We start from the raw sequence: 14,185 nt of genomic DNA, 5'->3' as shown, positions 1-14,185 counted from the left end.
CTGAGACCGCAACAGTCATAGCAGACAATGAAGACCTATCATCGAAATGTTAAAAGCTATAATATGAGTAACAGGATAAAGGAATTTTCTAGACTACAAAAAGATGGAAACCTGGAAAGAAGGGGAAAAAATTCTAACAATATACAAAAATATCTCTATTGTACTCCAGAGATGGAGGTCCAGCAAGCGAATGGGCCAGCCCAATCGGACGATTTGGTGAAACGGAACAGGAAAATACACAACACGTTTTGGGTGTTTTATCAAGTGCAAATTCTTCCCAGAGCTGGTCAGAAGCTAAGTTTTAGTTCAACGCCTGGTTGAGTGCTGTTCCGCATCCACTTGGGTTGGTCCATTCCCTTGTACACCGTAACATGCCTGTGATGTCGAGTAACAGCTGCCCTGGTTATCATCGAATTGGTCATTACTAGAGATGAGCGAGTAGTATTTGATTGAATACTACGGTATTCGAAATACTCGTACTCGATCGAGTACCACTCGCTATTCGAATGGAAAATTTTGATGCAGAACCAGCATTGATTGGCCGAATGCTATACAGTCGGCCAATCAACGCTGGTCCTTCTCCTACCTTTAGAAGTCTTCTCCGTACAACTTCCCCGTGGCGTCTTCCAGCTCTGAATTCACTCTGCCAGGCATCGGACCTGGGCAGAGCCGACTGCACATGCCCGCGCTACAAGAAAATGGCCGCTTTGACTGTAAGCGGCCATTTTCTTGTAGTGCGGGCATGTGCAGTCGGCTCTGCCCAGGCCCGATGCCTGGCAGAGTGAATTCAGTGCCGGAAGATGCCGTGGGGACGCTGCACAGAGAAGACTTCTCGGAGAATCCAGCCCGACCGTCACTCGTGGACTTGGTAAGTGTAATTTGTTGCCTACCCCTGAAACGAACATTTCCCCCCCATAGACTATAATAGAATTCGATATTCGATTCGAGTAGTCGAATATTGAGTGACTACTCGAAACGAATATTGAATATCAAACATTTTAATGTTCGCTCATCTCTAGTTATTACAAGATTATGGGTTGTTGTGACCATATCACAACCCAATAAGGTGAGCAGGCATTCTGCCGTACCTACTGGCCATTGTACCACTTGGTTAATACACGAGGATCGGCTCAGTGCTCTCTCATTTGTTTTACAATTGGAGGTCCAGGGGAGGCTCAAAAAAAAAATAACACAGACCTTCCTTCACCTTCCTTGGGCACTCTTGAAGCTTCTAGTGCTTCATTGCATCTTGTCCGGTGGTCTTCTTGCTTCTTGGATGATGTCAAGGGCCCTGAGGACCACTGAAGCCTAAGATTTGGCATCAGTAGTCATGTGGGGCACATTGACCTCATGTCATTTGTGTCAATGTGTTGTTGATATTGAACCCCAAAAAGTCACACGTATCTAATCTCTATGGCCCTCATTTCTGTTCTTTGGGCGATCCTGGTCGTGCCCTAGCACTATAACCTTTTCACATCACATAGCGATATCCTCTCCAGTAGCAGCTGTGGACATAATACCGTCACCCGAAGGATTTTAGGTCGCACTATTTCAAATTCAATCTTATGGGCCTGGTTAGTCCTTTAAAGGAAACCTGTCATGTGGAATAGAACTTCTACACTAAGTCAAGATGACTGAATCCATTTGGAAGAAATACAATTTAATCCAAGTTTTTCAAAGTTTCAGTTTTTGGAGAAGCCAAAACGTGATTAATCCTCCACTGAACTCAACTTCTACGTGCAAAATTACAAACATTCTTGCTTCTGAGTTCACATTTCCATTGGAGCCTTCTGTTCTAGGGTATGTTCACATGGAGTTTTTGCAGGCGGATTTCGACTTCCCACTGTCAATCCCTTCCCATTGACTTCAATGGGAGTTGCTTGCTTTTTTTTCCCGTTAGCTAGTAGTGGAAAAAAGAAGCGAGATGCCCGATCTTGCCAGGGATTCCATGGATAATCTGGCCACGTGTTCGCGGCTCGAGACACACTCCTGTTTAGTCCCATTCATTATGGCCTAATCAGGAGTAGGATGCCATGACGGAATGCTGATGTGTGAACACACCTCTACTGTTCCATTACAGAAACAGAAAAGATGGATCTGTCATATGATGGGCACCAAAGGATCCCGATGAGCCCCATTGATTATAATAGACCCTTTGCATTTCTAAAATGGTGGTTATCATATATAAATTTTCTCAGTTCTTTTTTAAGTACAATTTGGTGAAAGCAGATTGGGATGGATTTTCATTATAACAAGTTCTCTTAAGGCTAGGGCTCCGTATTCATTTATCTGAAAATCATTGGCAAAAATTAGAGGATCAAACATTTTAAAGAGGTATTCCAGCAGATGTTATTTTTGCATAATGAAATTCACAGTGGTCCTAAATACCTTCTGCATCAATTCTTCAAGATCCCTGCTATCAATCTTTCATTGTCTATACTCAGGGGATATAAATTTGTCCTTATTATGTGATAGACTTACAGGTTCTCAGCTTGTTCCAAGACTCGGATACACCTGCTGTACTGTAACTATCATTGGCCATAGACCTATTCGTCCATAGCGTGGCCAAGGCAGGTTTTATCTCTGGGTAGATTCTTTTTGAATGACATCACACAGAGACTTAAAGAAGTTGTCAGGGCTAAAAATATATTTTTAAAATAGATTGGGGAGGTAAAAAAAACAAAACAAAAAACACCTGTCCCCAATTGCTCCAGTGTCCTCCTCACATGGCACTAAGGCCAATTACGCACCCTTTGCTGAGGACACCAATTGACCTCAGCAGTCAAGTACGGCGGGGACTTCTGCTGGAAGACAACAATGAACCAGGAGGACCCGGACCATGCTGGGAGTCACTGGATTACCGGGAAAAGGTAGGTATGATTTTCTAAAAAAGTTTTGTCCTTTTTTGCCTGGACAACCTCTTTAAGTAACCATGAGGTTCTAGTTACACTACCAAGGTCCATGGCTGTCCGAGGAGTACTATGGGAGATCCATGTTGAAATAAAGCATGCTCTGACAGATCAGAAACATGACTATTTTTTTTATACAAATCAATCTCACTTTGAAAGTCAATGGGTCCATAAAAATAGGACATGGTATTGACTCATCATTAAAAAAACAGGTGAGAATCAACTTGGCCGTGTGAATACAGACTTAAACTGGGACTTTGTTGAATGGTGCCAGCAGAACCACCTCAGGATTAATGCTGGGAAGACCAAGGAGATGGTGGTGGACTTTAGTAAACGGAGAGGTGCTCCGACCCCAGTGGAGATCCAAGGGACATGCATTGAGATAGTCAGGACCTATAAGTATCTGGCTGTGCTCCTCAATAATAAGCTGGACTGGGCTGACCACCTGGAGGTGCTGCACAAAAAGAGCCACAGCACCTGCTCAGGAAGCTGAGGGCCTTCGGAGTCCAGGGGCCACTTCTTAGGGCCTTTATCAACTTTATGGTTGTTTCAGCCATCTTTTTCGGTGTGGCCTGCTGGGGGAGCAGTATATCAACCAGGGACAGAAATAGATTTGACAGGCTGATGAGAAGGGCCAGCTCTGTCCTGGGGAGCCCCCTGGACCCAGTACAGGTGGTGGGTGACAGAAGGACACTGTCTGTGGTGACCTCCATGCAGGAGAACAAATCCCACCCCATGTATGGGACCCTGATGGGACTTGGCAGCACTGTAAGTGACCGTCTGCTTCACCCCAAGTGTGAGAAGGAGCTATCGCAGGTCCTTCCTTCCAACCGCGACCAGGCTGTATAATCTACATCAGACCAAGCGAAGATCTCTCCGCACAGAGAACTAAATGACTATGAAGTCTTCCTTCTTTCTTCTCTGTTCCTTAGCTGCTATGGACTCTTAGTATATCTTTCTCAGCATAAGTGTGTCTACGTCTCTAATATATTGCTGTGTATTGTCCTGTATCTGTATTACTAGGCTGCTGTAACATGCTGAGTACCCGCACTGTGGGACTATTAAAGGATTATCTTATCTTATCTTAATATTTCTTTAACATCCATGACCTGCTAAACATAGTATTCCAGTAGTATATACAGCATTGCTAGAGACATAGGGATATCCGTTGCCTTCTATTTAATCCTCTGGGGAAGATTCCATGAAGGAAAGCAGTTTAATGAATGAGTGACCCTCCTAATATGGGTGTTTTCTGGGTATCAACTTGAGTCTAACTGAGTCGGAGTCTTTTCAACCTTGAAATGAATGAATGAGCCGAGTAAGACAGTGAAAATAGATAAAGGGAGAATGACTGTCCGGCTCTACTAATCCATCACTGGCTCCTCTCCGCAACGGAAGGCTTGAATGGAATCAATCAAAAAAGCCCCAACAAATAAAACCATCCCTAGATGCGAAGACTCTGATAGCCGACATCACGGCCTTTATATCGCTAACACGGCATTGTACAATTCTCCAACTACAGTGCGCTAAACCTGGGAGAGTTGTAATGCTTAATACAGATGCCCAGCATGTGATAACATAGTGCAACGATTCCATCTGCAGTGCGGAGCAACAGTCCTGTATATTTTTAATACAAGGTAACACCTATTATACAGTGAATGCACTGAGCTACATTAGAGGATATCCAGGACTTTATAGAAGCGATGGAACCAGATACTGGGAGAAAACCTCAAAGAATGACTCGATATTAAGCGCTAGTATTAAAAATGAGAATAAGATGAATTTATATTAATCTAAACGCGCAATATTATTATAATATTATTCCATCTCTATAAATATAAATGCACATAATAACAGCAATGATATATATGAGCATACAATATTGTTATTGTTAGAAATATATTATTAAAAAAGGGGAAAAAATTAAAGAAAGGTTGGAAGAAAGATTTCAAAATTGTTACAAAGTTTCTCGTCTTCTTTTATATTTTTTCTCTCTTTTTTTTTACCTTTCTTCTGGTGTTGGCTCAAAAAACTGCAACAAAACCTGTCACCAGACTACACGTGTCGTTTCAACCCTAGGGTGGGTTCACACTACCGTTATGTAATTCGTCACAGGATGAGAGCAATGGACATTAAAGGGGTTGTCCAGGATGAATTGATATTGTTGATCTAAGCTAAACATTCCACCAGCCCACCTGATGGGAGAATCTTACAAGACTTGATTAGTGAATATTTGTTATATGAGGAATACACGCAACATTTAGTTCTTTGGTCTCATCAGGCCCCAGAATAGAATAAGCAGCAGTCCAGGGGACTTGTGGACACTCACTTTTCTTGGGAGTCAGGACTTCTTTTCCAGCATCAGATCTTCACGTGTGGGCTCTGGGAGCTTCTTCTGCCATTTTCTTGAATGTTATATGCCTTGTGGTCACTCCTGAGGAGTCTGATTTGGCTTCAGTAGTCACGTCGGGCTTGCACCACATGAAACATCAACATCAAAGAACACGCCAGGAGCTGTCAGGAAAGTATACCAGGCACCCAGAAGACAAGGGAAAAGAGCAGTAGCAGTGTTTTGTATTTTGTCCTTCCCGGGCCTCCACTGATTATGATTTGGGATCTGAAGGCAATTGACTTTCTTTAGGTTCACACTTGGGTTTTCGTTCTTCAGATCTGCTTGGGGAACCGAAAAATGAAAACCCAATCCACTTGCAAAGTGGCTATCCTCAGAAACCTGTGGACTGCTTATGCTTGGTTCACATCTGGGTTCGGTATTCTGTTCGGGGAGTCCACAGAGACTATAATGGGGTCCATGTGCTTGCCGCATCCTGCCTGCACGAATCATGCGGACAGGAAAGTAGATTATGAACATGATCCCTGCAGAGATCTGGCGGCAAGCACACGGACCCCATTATAGTCTATGAAGTCTGTGTGCTGTCACTGGCACAACACTTGCAGTTGTGTTCGTTAATCCTCATGCGAACTCCCCCAGACGGAATACGAATGCTGAACGAGGCCTTAGACTATAATGGGGTCTGCTGGGTTTCCACCCGAAAATGCCAAATATCTCCACATTTTTCAAGCGGAGTGAGGAATGGAGTCCCCGAGCACTCACCGAGTGCAGATGTGACCCTTGACTTAGAGGTTAGCACCAATCCCTTGCAGCTCTGGAGTCCTAGGTTTGAAGCCAGCCGAGGACAACATATACAAGGAGTTTGTCTGCCCACGTTTGGTGGGATTCCTCCTGGCACTCTGATTTCCTCCCCTACTCCAAAGACATACCGATAGAGAATTTAGATTGTGTGCCCTGCTTGGGACAGTGTTGATAATATCTCTGTAAAACTCTGTGTGACATGATGGCGCCAACATCACTAAGCTAAACAAATTCTTCATACATGGCAAATCCCCAAAATCTTAGCTTTACCTGTACCCAAACTTTTTGGAAAACTTGTAACAAACATTGGTTAGCTCATTGTATTAGCCAGGGAAACGCTACAATTGCCCTTTGAGGTTTGGCTTTTACATATTACCTCCGATTCTGGAAATTAAGTGTAATTTATAATAACTTGTTAGAATTGGGGACATTTCCTAAAGTTCAGAGAGAAAGGGGGACACTAGTGGTAGTAAAAGTGAACTCTATTAATTCTAAGCAGCTGTCATCCATGATACATTGACAGCCTCAACCTGATATTTTTAGAAAATATGACTGAGAGACAATGCAATGCGGCCTATGCTGTACTATGGATTATGTGACTAAGACTATGGTACTGGAGCGAATAAATCATTAACTACATGTGCAGTAAGTGGATTACTGGGAATCTCATTTCAGGTAGTTTTAACAAGGTACTCTCAAATGTCAACGTGTGTCCAAAGATCAACTCATTATTTCAGTTGTTGTCAAGTTTTTATCTTTTTGAGGTTTTCGTACAGCTGATCAAGACTGGCTGGCAATTGGTGTTTATAGTGATATCAGCTTGACTCCATTTCTCAGTTTCATATCTAATTCTAAATAAGAATCCAATCCAAAATGGCAAAAAAAATAAAGGCAAGCTGATATTAATGTATGTATTATTTAACAGTGGGGTACCATTAACTCACAGAGGAGTAAGATGAAGCTTCTGGGCCATAATGCAAAAGCTGTACCCGGCCCCCCAACTGTTATTGTTTATAGTAATGTTCTCCTCATATTGGGAAGAAACATCTTATAGGCCCCCCTAAGGCTCCTGGGCCCCAGGGAAACCACACCTTTTGCACCCGTAAATTTACACCCATGGATTATCCCTGAACATATAAAATATGCTATATCAGTCAGGATCTAACTGTTGGGACCTCCACCAGAATAAAGGACCCAGGTTACCTCCATCCACAAAACATCCGGACAAACGACTGTAGATAAGGAGTATGAATGATGAGAGTGAACGTGGCCTTTCACTGTATTTAATGACCGAATAAGCCACTTGCTCTACTTCCAGTTCTATCTGATTGGTGGGGGCCCAAGTGGTCAGACACCCACCATTTATCTTTCATATAGTGAATACGTGAAAATGTTTAGTAGTAACTTGTAGTCCATGGTCTACAATCAGTGGAGATCATCACGATCCGATCACGTGGCGTTACCATTACACATTTTGGACACATGTTTAAAAAAAAATCCAAAAATAACTCGTGGACATTGTTCTGCTATGGGTGGCCAAGAATAACCATGGACACAAGATCTAAATAAGCTAATAACAGCTGCAAGTCAGAGTTCCAATTTACAACTGGTATTGATTGGTTTCGATTAGATTACTCAGTTAGTGAAAGGAGGTCAATGACTTATTTTGAAGGACCGAGAATATCCTGGATTCCATGATCTAAACTAGCCAATGACCATAAGGTAAGAGTCATAGTTGGCTGGTATGGCTTAGGTTACTTTCTGTCATTGATAGTAAGCCAAAGACCAAGACATTTTTAGACACATGATATAATCCCACATGCGCCAAGTCCAATAGTAACTATTACTTATTGACCTACTTTCATTGACTGAGAATAACCCAGACCACATGATCAAAACCAGCCAATAACAGCTTCAAGTTCCGAGTCTCAACTTACAGCTGTCATTGGTTGGTTTAGATTACATTATTCTTGGTCAGCACAAGTAGGTGTTATGGTTCTGTGTGCAAATACAAAAATAATAACAAACGCAACAGAACCGCTAAGCCGCAGAGCACTGCGGCGAGGTCCACAGGCCCAGATGGGCAGCCGTATGTCTTAATTATGCACCACCAGTTGAACTGCACTGGCAGTGATGCTGTGCAACACAAATGAGAACTGGCGGCAACTAACTCTCTCCAGTTACCGTCACTGGGGGAGCGTGCCGATGTAAAGCAGTTGAGCAAGTGCAGCTATAGGAGGCCCCTGCTATTTACAGCAGGAGAGGCAGACCTTGCCTGTGCTACACTAAACTGCAAAGACAGGACTGCCAGGGGTTAACTCCACTCCTGGTCAGTCTAAACAAACTCCTAACCCTGCTAGGGGATACAGAGCAGTTGGGGTAGGACTGGGTAGATTGGTTCCACAGGGAAGAGCAAAGGACTACAAGCTGGATCCCTAAACAGCTCCTAAATTTGTCTGGAACCTGCCCCTAAGCTCCTACCTCAAACATATTTTAAGCAAAGTGTAAGCCCCGGGCGGGCGTCGGCTCACACTTTTTAAAAGCTAATCCCCGCCCAACAGGGGCGGTGGCATGACATCACCGACCATGCTCAGTAAGGCCAAACTGGGACTTATAGACGCAAACAGAGAAAAAATGCAGCCCACTTACTTATGGATCTTCATCCAACATTCTTACTGGGAGTTCTATGTAGTCTTGTAGACTTGAGGACGGAGGAAGCCCGGAAATCAACCCCACCGGCTATGGGTCACGTAGCAAGAAAATCCAATGGAAATAAAAGATTCCAGCTTACATCCACGGTCCTTATAAAACATAGCGTTTATTCCAAAATTAAAAAACACACATGTTCACAAGCAGTATCATCTCGTAGGTATATCCATCCCTTACATAGACTCGCTGACGCATTTCGAAGACATAAAGTCTTCTTAGTCGTAGCCTGGCTACGACTAAGAAGACTTTATGTCTTCGAAACGCGTCAGCGAGTCTATGTAAGGGATGGATATACCTACGAGACGATACTGCTTGTGAACATGTGTGTTTTTTAAAATTTGGAATAAACGCTATGTTTTATAAGGACCGTGGATGTAAGCTGGAATCTTTTATTTCCATTGGATTTTCAAACTGGGACTTAGCCTCAGAGCGGACCCAAAATGCCTGAGCATGCTCAGTGGGGAGAAAACGGCACTTAGCCTCTGAGCGGCTCCAAAATGCCTGAGCATGCTCAGTGGGCCGAAAACTGGACTTAGACTCCAGACATCCTATTACACAACGCCGAGGGCGAGGTTCGGATTGGCCCGCAGGTGGCGCTGTGCGCCGTGATGGAACCCTGCGAGACCCGATCCTAACAGTAGGTTAATGACCTACTTTCAAGAACCAAGAATATTCCAGACTCCATGATCAAAACCTAGCCAATGTCATCTATAAGGTCAGAGTCATAGCTCTCAGCTATCATTGACTGTTTTACATTAAAGAGGTTGTCCAGGCATTTTACTTTTTATATACGCCGGGGGAGATGAAAAAAAAAAAAAATCATACTGACCTGTCCCCGATGTTCTGGTGTCCTCTCAGCGCGGTTTGGTAATTCTTCTCCGACGTCTTCTTCGGTCTATTCCTGAGTTTCACTGAAGCTGCTGATTGTTCTCAGTGGTCACATGACCATTGAGGCCAATCAGCGGCCTCAGCAGGCCTGAGGAACAGACCCATGATGTCACAAGTAGTGACATCGAATGCCCTTGGCTGAGGTCGCTGTCACGTGTGTCACTTCTGTCACATGGACTGAGAAAACAAGACTGAGCTGGAGGCACCGGGGAATGGTTAGTATGAAGTTTTTTTTATTTTTTTCACTGCCCCTGCCTGATTTAAACATTAAATGGGTGGTCCATTTATGTCTGGACAACCCATTTAAATTATGGAGATAAACAATTGGTGCACCGAACAGATCAATGGAGCAATAGGTAAAGTCTATTGCGGGGGTCTACGATTAGGGAGACTGCCAAAAATGCTTTGTCGGACGATGTTCCAGCAGCAGTTATTTAATCAACCCCATGGGGAAGAAAGATTGACCAACAGTGTGACCAGCTAGGCGTCCCTCAACTGTAGAAGGTTTCTTTTTGGGCAAACATTCTACAGTTGAGGGACGCCTAGCTGGTCACACTGTTGGTCAACCCCTTTAAGTTACTCTAGGTCGTTGACTAGGGTTGAGCGGATCCCGATCGGTGATCGAGTAAATTTCACGATCGCAATCGAATTCCAATACTGCCTAAAATAGATTGGGAACAGAATTCCGATCCCGATCGCTCTACTTACCTGCACAGATTCACTGCCGCTATCACTCCCCGTTCTTCTAGTTCTGGTTCTCTCTCATTTACAGACCTTCAGAGTGCCGTGCGCGCCTCCGCCTCCCAGGCTAGTTTTACAGACCTAGGAAGAAGGCAGGGCTTGTGGCTTAGGTGAGTGTGGGCGGGTACTGGGAGGGGAGACATGAGTGATGCACTCACGTCTCCCTGACGTGTACCCGCCCACACTCTCCTTAGCCACAACAATCCCCGCCTACTCCCAGCATTAGTAACACTAGCCTGGAAAGCAGGGGCACGCACTGTGCTCTGCAGACCTGTAAATGAGAGAGAACTGGACCGAGTAGAATGGGGAGCGACAGCGGCAGCGGATCTGTGCAGGTAAGTGGAAACCAGGGGTGACTAAGTAGCTGGGGGATTTTTTTTAATCACTACACAGCGTGGACTCCAAAAATTGAAGTCACTTAGTTATAATTTTGAGTGATTCGTTCTGTTAAAATTTTGGCAAACTTGTAACTAATTTCGATTTGTGACAAATTAATTAACATCTTATCTCTATATGGAAGTCCATCGACAAGGCCCATCCTCAGAAACAGTTTTATAGTATTTCCTTAAAAACCTCTTGACAAACATTTCACTTATTTCAATGATTTACTTTCACTAATGCTCAAATGAGTCATTTCCCTTTTATTCTTCACACCGCTGAATATTCTTACTCTGCATTTTCCCTTTGAGAATAATAAGGTAAATTCACAGGGTAAAAAGATGCTCCTGAAGCTGTAAAAAATATATCACAACAGATGCATCCTGTATTGAGTAAAAAACCCATCCATGCATTTAAATCACTTCTATTCTGCTGCTTTATGATGCTGTTTGAGACAACACTGTTTTTGCATTTGTAATTAGAAGATTGAGCAGATGGTCGAGTTCTCATTTGTGATAGGTCTATTAAAATAACTTATGCAGACAAAAACTTGTGTATTACAGATTACCTGTTTTCCATTCTGTGATAAATTGATAGATTGGAATACATTTTGGGGGAATTATTTAACATTGACTTTCAACAAAAAAATAATGTTAGCGGTGGCGAGCGTTGCACTAATATATAGTGATATATACCTCGTAAAAATCCGGTTTAGCATAAAAAACTAAATAATGAAAAGAAATGTTTGGGCTGCAATTTATTCGGTGACTCTGGTGCGTGATAAAACATCTCCTATTAAAGGGACTGTATTAGTTTAGGAACTAGGAGTAAAGTCTTACTAAAACCGCGCCACATGGTACAGTGCCTTTATATGGAAATGGGCGATCATCACCAGATTTGTATCGATGAATACCCGTGAGGTTCGTCCACTTAGGTTGCTTCTTCTTCAGCACGAATTGGAAATGTTCAGGGTCTTCTCATACCCCTGAGTATAAGGGGCTCATACCCCATAATAAACAGTTACACTCACCTACAGTTTTACTATACAGTCGGTACCATTGGATCCCAAAAACAGAATCGAAGGACCTTCATAACCATCACCCAAAATAAGGGTCTAGAAGAGTAGTCCCACCATTAAAGGGTCTGTCACCAGGACCTAGCAAAACAACCAGCCGTGCAGATAGACAATGTTACGATCAGCAGAATATATAAAAAAAAATGAAATAATGAATATTCTGCAGAGCCCAACTGGACCCTGACACTGAAGAGCACCCTGGTGTGAACAAGGCCCGACAGTTAATATCACTGCCGAGCTACAACACCATCTGGGTACAAACTGAAACTAAAAGATAAGATCTCTGCAGGACAAAGCAGCCACAAATGAATTATAAAGTCTTGCAGTTACTGCACTGCAAGACAAACACAAACTTGACCATGTGCTCCCAGGAGCTTGCTGGGCCATACCCACCTCAGCCAATGCTATGGAGCACCACAGGTGGCAGTCTGCCTAAGGTAGGAGATTCCCCCCAAAACTAGCTAAGAGAAAGGGTACCCACAATTTTATATAAAGGGAGGCAATTCTCACTACCTACCTAACTAAGCATCTTTCTGCCAAAACTAAGCCTTGCACAGACGTGCACCATGTGATATTTGAGGCTAGAGCACCGGACGACCCATACCTGCCTCCTTAAATGGAGGGAAGGGGGGCCTGATCAGCCAGCCCAGGTGCCCAAGCCAGGTGCCGATAGGCCGACACCACTGTCAGTCAGCAGACCGACCACGCCCATCGGCTGCAAGGAAATCAACCCCATGCATGCTGGACTGAGCAGTTACAGCGGAACAGGCTGCAACCCTGATACCATGGGCGCTCCTGCGACATAGTCCTAACAGACAAGTTATGTAAGTGATCTTTTTAAGGCAACTAGGACTTTGCCACTTGCCAATTCACAAGGGTGACCCGGACATATCTCCAGGGTTGAGATGATCTGCAGAGTTGTGACTCAGACTGCAGACTGAGCTACAATAATGGAAAATTCTCATGGACAGTAGGTTGTTGTTTCTTGGGTAAAAAGTAACCATAAGAATTGATGTCCTTTGTCCTTTTATGCTCTTTGTTAGAATAATGGAGAAACCCAAGTAGAGTGATGACAAGTTGGTGGAGGAATGTTGAAAGTGATGATATTGCCTCACAGATCCCTGATCTCAACAACATCCAGTCTGTCTTGGATGACATGAAGCGACAGAAGGATTTTAGCACAGCCCCATCTACAGAAGATCTGTATTTAGTTCTTCAAGATGATCGGAGCCACCTTCCTGCCGAATTCTGTCTGTACGTCTATGTAGAAGAATTGATTTGAAGAGCAGTCACACCAGATATTGATGGGATTTAGATTTCTTTTTCGCTCATTCACTTAATTTAACGAACGAAAATTGATATAAGAACCCCCCCCCCCCCCCCCCCCGTGAAAAACTTTTAATGGGGAGAGTTGTGGGCAGGCTCTTTGTGCAGGAGCGGAGAGGAGTGAACTTTGACATTCACATGTTGTTAATTGTTGATCCCTTGACATTCACCTCCAGCTTTATAATAGACTTCCTACGATACATTGTATTTCTGTCTGTAACGATAATGAGAAGAATATTGAAAGGTAATCTCTACAGAACAGGGACTGTAAGCCTATTGTGAAGCTCATTGTCCGGAGTGGAAACTGCAAGACTTCAGGATAACTTAGATAATGCAATGAAAAATGAAAAATCTAAATATTCCAAAAACTTTTCGTAAAATTCTGGTACTAGATTCCCTCTGAGTCAATGCATAATGTTATACACCAGGATGTGATTAATCAGGCATCAGTTTCCTTCTATAGGTTATGTTAATGAATATAAACGAGCTTTCATTAATGCTCTTATGATGCAATTAATCAATTGTGAAACTATCTAATGAACTTATAGTGAACTATTATTCGCTAAGCCATTGATTTCTTGTAAGGCAAAAACCATTACAGTAATGTCAAAGTCTTTATTTTATCCTATAATTTCCACTTTATTCCAATGTCTTGTATTTTGCTTTTGTCAAACTTTCTACAGTATTTACAGTATTTTGGAACTATCGGATAATCTTAAAGTCCAATCATCTCTGTAAGACCATTTGCTGATTGTCTTATTGCTCTTATTGTCTGAACAAATGTAGCGATACCAGTTATATTTATTGTTGTACTTTTCGATATGTTAACTTACACTGTTACATAGTTACACTGTTAAGGAATAAACGCTAGAAAGCAAAGCCACCAGTCTCTGCCTTCTGTGGTTTAGGTAACTCGGTAACTGCAATGGTGCAGACCCAACCAATCAGAGATAGGGACATGATGTCTGGGGCAAACAAGTTTATTTAGAAAAAAAACAGCAACATAAA

Source organism: Leptodactylus fuscus, chromosome 3 (genome assembly GCF_031893055.1).
Source record: "Leptodactylus fuscus isolate aLepFus1 chromosome 3, aLepFus1.hap2, whole genome shotgun sequence".
NCBI lineage: Eukaryota > Metazoa > Chordata > Amphibia > Anura > Leptodactylidae > Leptodactylus > Leptodactylus fuscus.
The sequence above is the reverse complement of the archived record's forward strand: the minus strand, read 5'-3'. Positions refer to the sequence as shown.